Here is a 16,370-nt window from a genome sequence, read left to right as displayed (position 1 = left end):
GAGGCCCTTTCATAGATGTAGCTAGACTTTTAAGTCAGAGACAAGCAATAGAATTTGTAAGTTGGAAATGAGCCAGTCTCTGGAGGACAAAGTTGAAACTGAATTGAAGAAGGCAAGAAATGGCTGTGGATCATAAAGGTGATGAGAGAATGGGAGACATTAACATTTATGAGTCAATTTTGTGGATATATAATTTCCTGGTGTTTTATCAATGGTAAGACTTTTCAGGGCTTAATGTTTTGTACTTCAGAATAGTAGGGACCTACTATCAATTTTCAACAATGATTGTCAGATTTCCAAAGGCTTTGGAAAAATTGATGGCTATATGTGGCTTTAGGGTAACCCCATTGCTGTAAACAAATAACACTCTAGCAATATGATGTTGTTCTTAATGTTGGTTGCTTCAGAAAGACATTCACACTTTCATTCAGAAGATGGAAGAGTGTGAGACGGACCCAAAGAAACATGAAACAAAGGAAAGCAGCCGATGTTGATCTCAAGGATTGTATAATATTTGCTAAGTGCCATGCTTTGGGAGCTGTTCATGGACAAATTGAGCTGGTGCAGGTTCTTGCACAGCAAAAATCAGGAGTGAATTGAGTTTCAGGGTTTTTTATTTTGTTCTAAGCATTTTTTTTCACCCACCTATTCTGCTATTGTGAAGTGTAAAATAACCTTGCTATGAACAGAAATCATTTTCCATTCTCTGGAGATACAAAACATAGAAGCTCAACAATGAGCTCCAGGAATCTATTTTATTTGTTCCTTTCATTTTTATTCCATTCTTCCTTCAGAGGGTTCTGAGTGTCATATATACAGTCCTATGAAGACAACACAGCTGCTATAAAAGAAAAGTTAAAACAGGAGGGGTTCTTCTCTTTTATATCCACAACTGCTAATGAGAACACAAATTTTCTATTTTGCTGAAATATTTAGATGACGTTATCGTCCTTTGTAATTTGAGTACCAAGAATGGCTCGAGAAATAGGTTTTAGGTGGCAAATGGAAAATACGCATTGAAGGCAGACAATGAGATTATTAAATTTGTCGAGTTTATAAAGCAGATGTACAATTTCTGATAAAAAGCAAAAATTGAACTCTCCTCTTTTGTGTTCTTTCTGATTACTAGCAATAGGAAGCAAAAATGAGATGGAAGAAAAACTTTATAAGAATGATTATCTGGAGTTCTCAAATGCTTCTCCCATCATTGTTTTCTCAGTCATATCTTTCCATCATGTAAGCAGCTGCATTTCCACTGCAGGAAAAAAAAGGAAATTTTGAACCTCAAGATTATTATTCAAAGCATTGTTAAATCAAAGGACAGTTGTTAAAACAAATGAACCACAAGGTTAGAACTCTGCTTTTGAAGAAAACGCACTGATTTGTAATGATACCCTGAAACTCTCCTATTTTCACTTTACCACAGTTGTTGGAATGGATATGACCATGTATTTTGACTTAGCTGGGGGAAGTGTTCTAATAAGGATAATCAATCATTCTGCTTTGAACTATTTGGAAGAGGAAATGAAAGGAAGGACAATTATAGAAAAAGTGCACATCTAAAAGTGAAATTTAGTGGTGGGAAAAAAAATAACCCTATAGTGTCACAAGATCCTGCATTGGGCAGCCAGGAATTGTGAAGGACTTCATAAGCTCACAGAGGGTGCTGGATCTTCCAGTTGAGATGTGTCAGTTACAAAAGAAAATACTGTAATGAAAGCCAATTACCTCATCACCAACCCACGGAATAAAATGATCTGTCTAATTTTTCTTCCTTACAAATTGCCAGAGGGGTTACTCGAGTTCAGGCAGGCTCATTAAAAGCTGTGCCAAACATGGTGAGAATGGATGGAAGGATTTCAATAAAAAGCAGCCTCAAAGCTATTTTATACAACCCAATTGTTACTCAGCTCCTGCTTAACAAAGACTTGCATTGTTGGGGGGAAATTTTGCTCCTGTTGGGTGGGAAAAAGCATGGAAATGAAGGACCAAATTATATTTAAAAAGGAATGTGTGAACCAATAAATTATGGCAATTATGGCAAATGATATAACTATACTAAAAAATAAATACTTGAATATTTCCTTTAGAAAGAGGGATTGACAAATAGAGATTGTTTTGCAATACTTCAGCCAGTTTTTTTTTTTCTTTCTTTCTCCCAGTTTCCTGTTTTCAGGAAAGGAGCACTGTAATTCATGTATCCTTTTCTCCATTAGTTTGCAGTGTCTGGACTGAAGTGACCAAATCCTGCACGGCTTTGAAAGTGATGGAACTAATACCTTTGCCCAATTTGGATTGGTGCTCTGCTCCAATCAGGAGGCTCTTCTAGTAGATGCTCAAGCCTTGGCCCTCAACAGTGTCGGCTGGCTCCCGCTCCATTTCTCCATTTTTTTAAAGGGTTAAAGCAACATCTTGCCATAGCACCTCAAGATCTGTGGTATGAAAAAGTGTTGGGCTTACATCATAATGGTGCAATACTCCTTTCATCAAATGGATCCACTTGATACTCCTTCCTCCAGTGACACTGCACTTTCCCTCTTGGGATTGCTTACAAAAACTGTTAAGGTTTATCTCTTAGAGATCTATAGGACCACCTTTTCCAACTAGAATCATCCTATTGAAGATGTTCTTCCTGTAGAAAATTAGCATCCACCCCTCTCCTAGAAGAATGAAATATTTTGAGGAATATTTAAAAAGGGCAGAATATTATAGTTCCCAAAGGGAAAAATGGAGAAACATGCTTTTTTTTAAAGCAACCCCTACTTTCTTAATAGCCCCAGCAGATATTTTGTGCCGATTAAGAAAGACTGGGCCAGCCTATCTACAAAACAAAAGACCTTCAGCTCCAGGATGATGGGATTATCCTTCAAGGCAAAGCCATTAAGCCACAATAGGAATTACCCAACACCCTTTCAAACACAAGCCCCTTCATTTCATCACCCTCAAACTTCAACCAAACCTATCTCAGACAAACTCCTAGGATTTGTACATAGCACCATGGGAGTCTGACAACAGCCAATAGCATACATGTTCTTGCACAGGAACAGGAAGCTCAAGTGCAAAGCCTAAGAGAAGGTATAAATATCCCCCACTCTCAACTCCATGTGGTCAGCTGCCCAGAAGAACCCATGTGGTTCTGCTTCATCATTAAACCATCTTTCCAATCAGCCTCTAGCCTCTATTTTGTCTCCAGTGTCTTTCTCCTGGCTTGGAACTGAATTAGATGGATATTTCTTCCAACACTCCTGACAAAGCTGATAGCGCTCCCCATTTCAGGAGATGAGGAAGACAGGCTCAGGACATATTGTTGCTCCATTGTGGCCTCAGTTCTTTTAGAACAGTCTCCCCACCTCCAGAAGCACAGTTGGCTTCTTCTGACATCACCTTCTGGAAGCTAGTTAAAACTAAGTGCTTCCACTTAGGGGGAACTGCTCACGTGTTTGAGGAGCATTGTGTTATGATACCATTTCTCTGCTTCTACCACCACCACCAGTGGGAAGAACCTAAAGTGTTTCCACAGAAGGGGGAACTGACCATGGATAGAGATTTTAGGTTTGCCTGAATGTGAAAACAGGATGCTTCCCTTGATTTTTCACCCCACCTCCTCTCCCAAGTAGTCCAGACCATGACATCCACAGGAAGACTAAAACCCCTTTTATTGAGATTGGACATTTATTTATTTTTACCCCACCTTTATTATTTTTACAAATAATTCACCAAATTATTGGTGAATTAATAGTTCACCAAAGGTGGTGAACATATCCAACATACCTTCTTCCTCCTATTTTCCCCCTGTGAAGTGAGTTAGGCTGAGAAAAGTGACTGGCCCAAGATCATTGAGCTGGCTTTCATGGTTAAAATGGAACTTAGCCCTAATCACTAGACCAAACTGGCTTTCATAGTTTGACTATAGTAACATAATCATGTAAGTCTGATTGTGCTGTACCTCCCTTTTCTCCTTCTTATATTCCTATGAATCAGAAATGTCTGCCTGATTTATTCTGGACTCAAAAAATGATTTAAGCCCTTTTGACTGTACATGAAGTCTGCATATTTTCATCAAGGTCGTCTTCCTTACTCTCTACACCACCCCTGGGAGGAACTGGATGATTACAGATTATGACCGTGGGTCAGACACTTGTGGGTGGCATTGCACAGTTGTCCCACATTTCAAGGATACAGGCAAGAGAGGTTGCCAATATGTGCAGTTGCTGGATGCACAGCCTGTTCCACAGACTCCAGCACACCCTTGTCCCTGTCTCACACATAGCTGTTCAGTTTAAACAGATGTGTGTCAGATCTGTGTTTTGTTGTTACTTGACTAAAGGAAGATATGTAACTAAAACAAATATTTCCACTGCTTTCTGGTTAACATTGAACACTATTTTAATATTGCATTATAGGATCAAATTATTTTTGAGGCGTATTTTACAGACCGCTTTGTGGAATTACTGAAGTTACATATTTTTTAAAAATTTATATGAATAGTGTTCTGAAAATGGTAACGCTACATTATTTTTATGTTATTTATATAACACTATATTATACTTTTTCAAATTTTCTTCAGTGTATGCTAGCCTTTTTATTTTTCTGGCCCTTTTAGCAATTTTAAGAGTCATGAACTATGGGGTTTTTTTTCTACATAGGCTATCTAGATCAAAAAGTCAAAAACTATGTGGATTATTAATTAATCTAGCATTTCATAAAGCACAAATAAAATTATGTGTATCTATATGTTTATGCATAATTTTTAAATGATCTTAATGGTATGAAAATATGATAGTTCTCTTAAGATAGTAGAAGAAATGCATATTTTAAAAAGATTTTTAGCATAACAGATTAAAAATAATATACCACCCATTATTCCCAGATACATGTATAACTCCTTTAATTTTTTTAGATAGATGGGTAGATAGATGGGTAGATTATAGACAGACAGACAGATGATAGGTAGATGATATAGAGGGGTTTTTTTTGTTACTTTTCAGTGAAAACAACTCAAGAACATAAGCAAAACTTGGAATAATAGAGAACATTCAATAGATCTCTCTTTTGTTGTTGTTGCTAAACTAGAAAGTTTCTGTGAAGAAACTTAAAAATGCCTGGAAGATGAAAAAAAATACTATAGCAACCATCTGCCTATTTATCTACTTTTCTCCAGGATCAATGGACAGATTATGAGGAAATTCAAGTTTCATTCTATTGTGTCATCTAATTCTAGAACTTTGGGCATTGTTTAAGAATTCTATATTTAACTTGATGTTTTCAAATACTTGATTCCAGAAACATAAATTGTTTAACTGATAGGTTCCTTTGTTTCTTAAATGTTCATCTATTGCAAATTTCTGCGGCTATACAGTATATCAGTTTTGTATATCTTAAGTTTGAGAGGTTATAGCTGGAAAATGACAAGCACTTCAAACAAACAAACAAACAAACAAAATCACAAAGAAAATCTTACTACATTCTCTACAATCAAGATCAGCCCTGAGTAAATGTAGCTTATTTTATTACTAAGGTATACTTTTATATGATTTTTTATTATTCTTCAATATTTCATGGTCTCTGTTGTAATATAATATAGGTACCTATCCAAAGGACTTTTTAAATCACCTTTTATTGCTGGTTATATTATTTTTATTTATGTTTTAAGCAAAACTGCCAATCTAAAGTGTATCCACAAAGGAATTCTATGTTAATTTCTTTTGAAAGAGATCATTCTACTGTGGAAGTGTTTTGAATCTTAATAGTATAGAATGAATACTGATGCTTAATGAATGCTTTAAGTCACAGTATTCTTTCATAGCCACTTGAAGGATTTACCGAGAGCAGAAATCCTACAAAGTCCTGGTGGTAAATTAAAACTGTGCCCATAGTACAGCTACGCCAAGGGTATATTTATTCTAGCATTGTAGCATCCACACTTTCTTGGTGTTAATTATTATTAAGGTTGCAATGATGTTGGAATGTCTATCATTTGTTGTTTCTTTCTCTTTGATGCATGGCATTGGCTTTCAGTAACATGCCCTGTGTAATACACACACACACACACACACACACACACACACACACACACTTATAAAATCTGTATACCATTCTAATCAAAGAAGAATTTCTATTAGTTAATGATAATTAAAACAAATAAAATATACAGTCCCCAACAATAAGACAATCATAAAAATAGCAGAATAGTTAACAGGCTCATAATGACTTCATTAAAATCAAATAAGATGTAATAGCACCAACAGTAAGTACTATAGCATTATTCTACAGAGGCCCTATGGGGGGGAAAATCATTCTTAGCTGTCTTACAAATGATGCTGAGGACGGTGCCATTGAGATGTTGGGGTGGGGGAGACTTGTATTAGGTCATTAAGGAAACATATCACCTCTTGGTTTCCATCCCAAGATAGAATGTATATATATATATGGAAAAAAACATCTTAACTGAGATATGGAGGAAGCAGATCATAAGGTACCTAAGATCCAAGCTGTGTAAAACCAGCACTGTAGTTTCTACTCAGAAAATACTGGGAACTAATGTAATAACAGCCATAAGGGTCTCACTTGCTACATGGCTGCTGCATTTTGCACCAGCTTTAAATGCAGAATAGTTTTTAAAAGCAGCCTCACGTAGAGTGGATTGCAGTAGTCAAGTCTCATTATGATGTTGAAGTTATATGTCACTATCATCAGAGCTTCCTGCTCCAGGCAGGGCTGTAACTGTTATAGCAACTAAAGCTGGGTAAGGATTCCTCTGGCCATCCCTCCACCTGCAAATCCAGCAGTAGCTATGACTTCTAATTTGTAGACCTGCTTTAAGAAAAGTATGGACAACCATTTGTCTAAAATGGTATAGGGCTTCCTGCCTGAGTAGGGGATTGGACAAGAAGACTTCCAAGGTCCCTTCCAACTCTGTTATTTTGTTAGTCTTCCATTGAAATGATGTCCTATTCAGAGTTACTACTACAGTAGTTAGAGAAGTAGATGGTTTTTGGAGAGGCTTTTGCTAGGGTTTAACTTTATGGAACTGTAACCACCAGAAATTTTGTAGATCAAAATTTCTACAGTATCTCTTGCCCAACTCTCAGTGGAAATCTATAGCTGACTATCATCAGCACATTGATGATATTTCCTCCAAACTTAGAGATAACTTCACCCAGCAATTTCATGTATGTAGGAGCAAGAAGACCAACTCTGCTCAGGGGAGACTGTTAGGTTGATATCTCATTCTACCTACCCCAAGACCAACTGTTATCACCTTTGTAGAATGCTGTAGAAGCATTGTAGAATAGCACCCAACAATTGCAGCAGCCCAAAAAAAGCATCATGGTCAATAGTATTGAATGACTCCGTCAGGTCAAGTAGGATCAGTAAGATAATGAAGAACAGAACCAGAACCAATCCATCACAACATCCAAGGTTATTCCATGCATACTTCTAAACCTAATCCTGATTGAAAGGAACTCTGATAATCTATTACCCTAGGACACTCTGTAAATGAAACCCCATCACAAGAAGGTTCTCAACAACCTCCTTGAAAATTGTTCTTTCGCTAATTGTTTTATTTTAACCTGAATTAATGAAAATGGGAATTGTATGGTGTTCAGGGTTGATTTCCATCTGAGTGGTTTTAAGACTTGTAAAACAAACAAACCAGTTTTAAAAAGAGGAGGCAGGAAAGAGGACAATAGTTGTGCAGTATAGCCAGATGCAGGGAAAATCTCTTCAGGAGGGGCCAAATCTCCATTTTTTCCCAAGGCATCCAGAACAACTTTCCCTATGAAAGAGGCGTGGGCCATTTTGCTGATCCAGCTACTCATAGCATTACATCGCTCAAAACATGTCAGCAAAGCTCACGCTACAGGATATCCTGTCCACTTAATTGGAGTCCACAGGGAAATGAAGCCCAGATCATATCTCACCAGATTCTGCCCATGAAGAATTAAGGCTCAGGCAAATATAAATGACTTAGCGAAATGTTGTGTAAGTGCATCACAATGGCCAGTTGGTTGGTGTTTCTGTCCATCCCTCCAAAGTAAGAATAGCATAAACTTGATCAGAGGTGCTATATAACAATCCACTTGTAGAGAATTTTTAATAGGTGAGGTGCTATATAATGCAATCCACTGCCTTGTGGAGAATTAAAACAGGGAGAAGCTGAACAAAGTGACCTTGGTCTCCCAGTACAGAAGGTAAATATGACAGAGATAAATGAGCTTGCTGTGAAGTCTCCCATATCTAAAACACAGTGACAAGACAGTTCTGTTCTTTGTGAACAAATTATAACAACAAGAAAAAGAACATTGTACTTAAAAATGTGCATACCTTCAAGAAAATCAAGAGATCAAACATGGTACTCCTTATGAAGAGCATTTGCATAAAAATAAATGGAGAAACTTCCCTTCCCTTCATCTGTGTGATATAATAGAATAGAATAGAATTATTTATTGGCCAAGTGCAAATCGACACACAAGGAATTTGTCTTGGTGCATACGCTCTCGGTGTACATAAAAGAAAAGATACATTCGTCAAGAATCATAAGGTACAACACTTAATGATAGTCATAGGGAAACAGTCAATATAAATCTTAAGGATATCAGAAACAAGGTTACAGTCATACAGTCATAAGTGGGAGGAGATGGGTGATAGGAATGATGAGAAGATTAATAGTAATGCAGAAAAAGTAATAGTAATTTAATAGTAAAATAGTAATTAATAGTAATGCAGAAATACTGCAATTATGCTAAATTACTACCATTCCTAGTATTGCTCAAACAGTATTATTCACTCTGAGGTACATGAACACAAAACTGTTTAATAATAAGAGGTACAAACCCCAACTCCTATCTTTCCACTTACACAAAAGACATAAATCACTTTGACTTCTCAGACCCCTTTATCTCTCTGTTGTCCAATCCTGGGGTCTTTTTGGATCGGTATAAAATATGAGAGAAGAGGTTGCAATGGAAGAGGCAGAAATTCCCTCTTAAAGGAAGAGGGAAATAATTGAGGATTACAAATAGGATTTTCATGAAATTGGTACTAGGGAAAAATGCAAACAAAAAATGTGAAACAGCAGATGGTGCATGAAAGAACATTTTTAATAACATAGTAGTATAGCCTTTACTGTCATTGTACATCATATACAACGGAATTGGTTTAGCCTCTCTGGTGCAATCCATAACAGAAAATACAAAACAATATAAATAGTATAGAGAATAATCCCTATACAAATAATTGGGGGGAAAAAGACTAGTCATACATTTCCGTATGTGCGGGGAGTGATTGTGATTGTGTTTAAGAGTCTGACAGCCCATGGATAGAAGCTGTTTTTAAACCTGTTTGTCCGGTTGGCTATGCTTCAATGTCTTCTGCCCAATGGTAGATGCGAAAAGTTACACTGGACAGGGTGTGAATCATCCCTAAATATCTTCCTTATGCTGCTGAAACAGTGAGACCTGTCAATGTCATTTAGTGGCGTTAGAGGGCAACAGATGGTTTCTTGTGCCGAATATAATATAATATAGAAGTCTGGGGCTAAAAATAAACAAAAGAACACTGCAATGCTTTGTTAAAAAATATTATTATTTTGTGACTGTATGTGGGTGCTTTTGAGGAAAATTATAAATGCCTAAAGTTTAGACAGAAAATACAGGTGTATTTTCATATCAAGTGTTTTTAGCCACAATGGGTATCAGATAGTTCTACGAATGTTGACTCCATTGATATCTATGTATAAACACGTTTAATACAGAATCTCTGAACTGCATTTAAATCTCTGTGTTTGAAGGAATTGATAAACCTGTGAGTGAAATAGAAAAAAATACATTTTCTCATTTTAATAAGGCATTATTTTCTTTTGGATGCTTTATGACTAACTTAACAACATGGCTTTAGGGAATTTGTTTTTGCCTTAACAGCATCCATTTTTACAATTATCCAGGCCACTAACAGGGTAACTATTATGATTATTCTTTAAATGCAATGTTTAGGATCACTTCAGATTTAATGAGTTCAATTTAATAAATTCCAAGTTATTGTATTAACAATAAACACTGCACTTTCATACCCCACTGCTCTCCTTCTTAACTAGGATATTGTAACTTAATCTTGGTTTTTCAAGCAGGAGATGAAACCAGAACCATTTGAAAATAGCAATAAAATCACCATAGTATCACAGGGGGAAAGAAAAGATGGGAGAATTTTATAGTCATAATATTGATTTTGGTTTTTTAAATACCAAAATGTTTGATATTAGCTAAGTTCTATAGAGCTAGCATATATATTATATGCTTAGCCTATATACTCAATACAATCTCTGTAGAAGAAATATTGGCTTGACCAGATTGCATAGTAGTCTTCATAAAATAAAGTTGGATCATCACAACTCACAAAATAGAAATCGCAATAATAAACTGCATACCATGAATTGATTTATCATTCAAATAAACTTTCTCCTGCTATTAAGACTGGAATCCCATAAGCTTTGGCAATAATGCATGAGAAGTTTCTAGACTCCTTCATTTCTCCTATGAGATTTAAGGGGAAATTGCTGAAGATCTCAGAATTTTTCTTTTTTAAAAAAGAGGGAACTGTTGAACAACTGTGCTACATTAAGTTTCATGAATCATGTACTGATTAAGAAGTCATTACTGCCTGTTATTCACAACTGAAGACAAGGGTCAAGTCCTTGAACTAGACAAGGACTTGCAAATCAGTTCCAGTCTTACTTTAATATTGGAAAAAAGAAAAGACAAGAAGAAAAGAGACAGTAAATGTATCTTTAAATAATATATCTATCTCTGCATTTTTCCCACTCATGCTGATTTCATTATAAAAGTAAAAACCTATTTCATGTATAAGCTCTGATTAAAATTCTTGGTTAGTAAGTACAAATATATTGGCCAAATGTTTCCCTCAAATTATATCTCAGAATATTCAGTACGTTTACTTTTTATTTATTAAACTTGCACTAGTAATTGATGCATGTGAAAATATTTGAACACCATCATATAGGCAGCTTAAGTTTATTGCTTATTTCACTGTGAGTTGTACCTTGCGTAGTTTTCAAATAATTTGTGATACTATGTAGCCAGGGGTGGGATTCAGCCGGTTTGGACCAGTTCAAGTGAACCAGATGCTAATTTTACATCTGGTTCAACGAACCGGTAGTTGCAAGGCCTGGCTGGCCCTGTCCACCCTTCCCCTCCCCTCTCAGGAGTCTCCATGTGGCCTGTTTTGGATGCCAGGTAAGTGCAGGGCCCTGCCAGAGGCTCTGGGAGGGTGAAAAATGGGCTTCCCAGAAGTTCAGGAAGTCCAGAAATGGGCCCATTTCCAGTCTCCAGAAGGCCTCCAGAGCACAGGGGAGGCCGTTTTCGCCCTCCTGGAGGCTCAAGGAAAGCCTCTGGAGCCTGGGGAGAGTGAAAATGTCCCCCCCCCACCGTGGTGCAGAAGGCTGAGTAGGCCACGCCCCCATGGCCATGCCCACCTAGCAAACAGGCAGAGAACTGGTTGCTAAAAATTTTCAATCCCACCCCTGTATGCAGCCTGTTGATATTTTTAAAAATATCTCCAATGTTTAAAGTATAGATCCTACAGTAATTATCTATATCTCAAGTCATGATTCCCATCTAATGAAATGTTCAAAACAGTAGGTTTGTATTTAAGGGCTTGATATGAATTTGGTTACGAAAAAAGCTACTAGAAAAATTTCATTATTTCTAAAGATTTTTTTAAAGTTTCTTTTCTAAAGGAAATATTATCTTCAACATTCCACATCTACTGTATTAGTAGAGGCAAAATATGAAGTCACCCAGTGACCTTCAAATAAAGTGGACTATTAAAGTCGGCTGCCCCAGATATAAATCCAACATTCTGTGTGAGAGTTTTATAAATTTGTGTGGGTTTGTGGAAAGATGTATTTTGAACACATATTTTTTTCTTAATTATGTAGCAAGCAGGGGAAGGGAGCTAAAGAAGGGGGAAAAACTGAGGAATAATTTCTCTTCCTTTGTGCCAATTAGTTTCTTATCAAAATTTCTCATGCGCCACCGCTGTACACTTGGATGGCTTTTTAAAGGACAGATTAATTTGGGTAGTCTTGAGAGAAACAAGCCTGTAGAAAATTTTAGATATTGTATTGTCAAGCTTCCCCCTTTTGTGTGAAACAACGGAGGAGAACAATGCGTCATCTTGAAAGCTGTATGCTGTGCTATTCCCCACTTGGTATGAGATGTAGCCGTTAAGAGGTTTGTTTTCCCCTCCACCAGCCTTGTCCTTCTTAATTAACACTGAAACAGCGGGGGATTCTGTGCAGAAGTCCAGTAATGATGCAAGAAGCAAAGATAAAAACAGAATATGTCTAGCTGGCTTGAGAACATTCCCTTTGATACATTAGACAATAAGAATCCACCAGTGTAGTTTGCTGTTGTCACTAAAATGTAGGGGAAAAGACTTGAGATGTATGTTGTTTTAGTGATAATTGCAAAGTTTACAAAAAGCTCTCCTTGCTTCTGCAAATAAAGCATTGCCAGCTCACTTGTTAAATACATTCCAGTAGAAAGTTGTCAATAGAATAGAATAGAATAGAATAGAATAGAATAGAATAGAATAGAATAGAATAGAATAGAATTGAATTGAATTGAATTGAATTGAATTGAATTGAATTGAATTGAATTTTTTATTGGCCAAGTGTGATTGGACATACAAGGAATTTGTCTTTGGTGCATATGCTCTCAGTGTACATAAAAGAAAAGATACGTTCATCAAGAATCATAAGGTACAACACTTATTCATAGTCATAGGGTACAAATAAGCAATCAGGAAACAATCAATATTGATATAAATCGTAAGGATACAAGCAATAAGGTTACAGTCATACAGTCTTAAGTGGAAGGAGATGGGTGATGGGAATGATGAGAAGATTAATAGTAATGCAGACTTAGTAACTAGTTTGACAGTGTTGAGGGAATTATTTGTTTAGCAGAGTGATGGAGTTTGGGAAAAAACTGTTCTTGTGTCTAGTTGTTCTGGTGTGCAGTGCTCTATAGCGTTGTTTTTAGGGTAGGAGTTGAAACAATTTATGTCCAGGATGTGAGGGGTCTGTAAATATTTAAATCAATATATGTAAATAAATAATTTTGAACATACAGCAGATTAAATGTATTAGATCACTCTATTCCTGAAATTAATGTCTTTAACATAACTTTAAATTCATGGTGTGGTTTGGTGGGCGTGGCTTGGTGGGCGTGGCAAGGGCAAAATCTCCATTCCCACCCCACTCTAGGGCCAGCCAGAGGTGGTATTTGCCGGTTCTCCTAACTACTCAAAATTTCCACTACCAGTTCTCCGAACTGCTCAAAATTTCCTCTACCAGTTCTCCAGAACCTGTCAGAACCTGCTGGATTTCAGTCCTGGTGTACATTCAAAAATATTTGGAAAAACATTCTTATTGAAATATGTACTAGGGCAACAAATAATTTATGAAATCTAATGAGGAAATGAAGGAAGAACCAGATGTTGTAAAACTCTTAAATGTGAAAGAAGGAAACATAATACCGGGAGGGTGGGGAGGAATCAAAATTCTAAAGACTTGAAGTATCACTATGGATATGGATTTGATTAAAATATATATTTTCACCTACTTTAAACTTTGATTAATGATTTATTTGGTATGGGGAACCATGTGAATTACTATAATCCAAATAGTGAAAGCTACTAGAGAACATAGACTAGCAGAACCACAAAGTACTTAGCTGAAAAGTTTGAGACAACTCTCTGCTGTCCAGACTGTATCACAGATGAATATGTTAATATGAGATAATAAGTTATGGCTATCCTTAGCCAATTATCTGCTTCAGGCAAACGATAACAAGGCATTTATCTCATCCTTCCATGTGCAGAGATCAAGTGGTTTAGTAGTAGACTCATACTTTACTAGCCACAAAACAGCATGATCCAGCATTCAAACAACAATTCGCTAACTTAGGAGATCCTTTACCTTGGAATATTGGATTACTAACTGTCAATATATGAAAATCATTTATGAAAAAAACGATTATACTTACACTGTGGTACCTTGAGGCAAACTCCAGTTCTTGCATTGCAGCAGCATCTGCAAATACATAACTCACTTGGTTAACATTGCAACATATGTTTCATCGTTTGCTATTTATGCCTACACCCCTGTGAACATCTGTCCCTGGATGATGCAGAATAGAGTAGTTGGCAAATACAGTTCCCGTTTTTGCACTTTACCAGTATTTTCTGCCCCCCTTTCACTCATAAAAGATAATCCCAATCAAGCATCAGAGCCTTACACACGTATTATTCAACAGAACAGGGAAACTTGTGATGTATCTGTCATCACAAGTGTAAAAGAAGAAGGGTGCCATGGAGAGAACAACACTGAAGTTCATGATTTGCTCCCAAATTTACCTCAGATATAATCGCAGAAGAAAAATTTTCTCTGACTTTCTTTAGTGCCTAAACATATTTTCATGGCTAAGAACTACCCATATGTGATAAATGGAGACAGACCTCTTCTTCTGCCCTCAATAGTACAACAAGAATATATATGTTTTCAAGAAAAGATTGGACAACCATTTGTCAGGGATTGTATGAGGACTTCTGGCTTGGACAGGGGGTTGGACTCCAAGGTCCCTTCCAGCCCTATGATTTTATGTATGTTCAATGTCACTTTATAATATTAGTCATGTGTGTATAGAAGAAGATATACATGTATTTAAAATAAATGCTCAAATATGTATGAATATTTATGTAAAAAAAGAGACAGTATAGTGTTTCTAAAAAATCTATTTATTATGTGTATGAAGTATCCCCATAATATAATTCAATACCAATTGGCTTAGATATGCAAATACATCGTGTGTGTGTGTGTGTGTGTAAAACTTCCTTCTCACCCTTATTGATAGTCTAAGTCTTCCTCAGTTTTGGGTCTTCTATGAAAGGCCTGAGAATTTCAGGGTTCTATCTGTTGATGGTTAATTCCATGAAGGGGCTTGTCTTGCCATGCCACTTCCTCTGCTTGATCTTCCTCGCATGACTTCTGCTGCCTCAGGCATAGTCTCAGGAGAGTACCATCTTACTGATATGCCAAGTGTTATCCTTAATCTCTACACCCTTTACCAGATGACTAACTTCTCTCCAAGTTGCCTTGCTCTTAGCCTCTAATCTCATTTCCCGGGGGAGAGGTCTGCATACTGTTGTTCTTCTTGATCATGTAACCAGGATTACATGATCTCCAGAATTACAGTGACTGCAGCATATACCAGTGGCAATAGGGATTATCATGAGGCGATCAGTTTTCTAGCATTCTATCTGATGATCCTTGTCTTTTGAGTCTAGGCAATCAATGCTAAGTGTTGACTTGCTCTTATGCTTCATATCAGTTGTTGTGCTTTGTAATGTAGGGGATGGCAGTGACGTTCCAGTTTCAAGTGCTGGGTGCACATGCAGTTGTTATTGTGATCTTCCTGAATCTGTCTCAAATTGTGAAACCAGCTTCCTTTTTCGCTATGTTGAAGTTTTGGGTAACTAGCTATTTCTCAGTTAGTGTGAATATAGGTCTTCTGTCCATCTATAATTTCCTAATACATTTCATTTATCCCCTCTCATTAGATCTGCTGTTGTAGTAGCATTCCATCAATTCCAAATTCTCTTGTCTTGTCAATGTATGGTTTGTTCCAGAAGCCCACTTGTCAGCTGACTGTCTTGCTGGCATGACTCTTGTATTTTGTGTAATCTTGTATTGGAGGTAAGCAGGTGAAACATTGGGAGGTCTTTATCCAAGGACCTCTGGTAGTAAGAGCTATTTTACCTTGGTCTCCTGCATCAAAAGCCAATGCATTAACTACTACCGTATCCAGCTGTGTGTGTGTGTGTGTGTGTGTGTAATTTCCGATATGTGTTTATCTATATCTGGTAAGACCTAAATACAGAAGAAAAGCAATTTAGAATTGTTTTCTGGAATTTGGAATGAATGAAAAGTTAGACAGGCAAATCAGCAAAGAAATTACCCAGTGAAGGTCATAACAATTTGCTGTTCAGAGCGAATATGTTGTAAGCTTTGCCAACATTTCTTATTCTGGACAAGATTTTCTTAAGACAATTTAGGGTAAAATCTGCCTGGCCAGAGAACAAAAATGGCTTAATGGTGTAATATGGATATGCCACTATTGTCCTCTATTCATACAATACATGCACACAGTTCAGAGTTACAAATTTGTCATAGGTTTACAGATATGGAATCAACTTCATTTGTCAATAAAAAGATAATCTTCTTGAAGATTCAAAGGGACTATTTATATCATCTAAATTACTACTAAGATTGCAATTTTTCCAGCCAG

General features: G+C 36.7%; 1 long non-coding RNA gene across 2 annotated transcripts; it reads right to left on the bottom strand.

The window, feature by feature from the left end:
• Window positions 1-1,035: 1,035 nt before the first annotated feature.
• Window positions 1,036-10,817, bottom strand: LOC117666382 (uncharacterized). 2 transcript variants are annotated; one of them, XR_009622812.2, is made up of 3 exons: window positions 6,480-10,817; window positions 2,280-2,432; window positions 1,036-1,255 (listed from the first exon to the last, which is right to left on the bottom strand). It is a non-coding gene; the product is annotated as an uncharacterized LOC117666382 (long non-coding RNA). The 2 variants fall into 2 exon arrangements; XR_004591748.3 differs by lacking the exon at window positions 6,480-10,817 and having other exon boundaries at window positions 2,280-3,684.
• Window positions 10,818-16,370: the final 5,553 nt, after the last annotated feature.

Source organism: Pantherophis guttatus, chromosome 1 (genome assembly GCF_059756535.1).
Source record: "Pantherophis guttatus breed Tessera chromosome 1, ASM5975653v1, whole genome shotgun sequence".
In the NCBI taxonomy this organism is placed as follows: Eukaryota; Metazoa; Chordata; class Lepidosauria; order Squamata; family Colubridae; genus Pantherophis; species Pantherophis guttatus.
The sequence above is the reverse complement of the archived record's forward strand: the minus strand, read 5'-3'. Positions and strand labels throughout refer to the sequence as shown.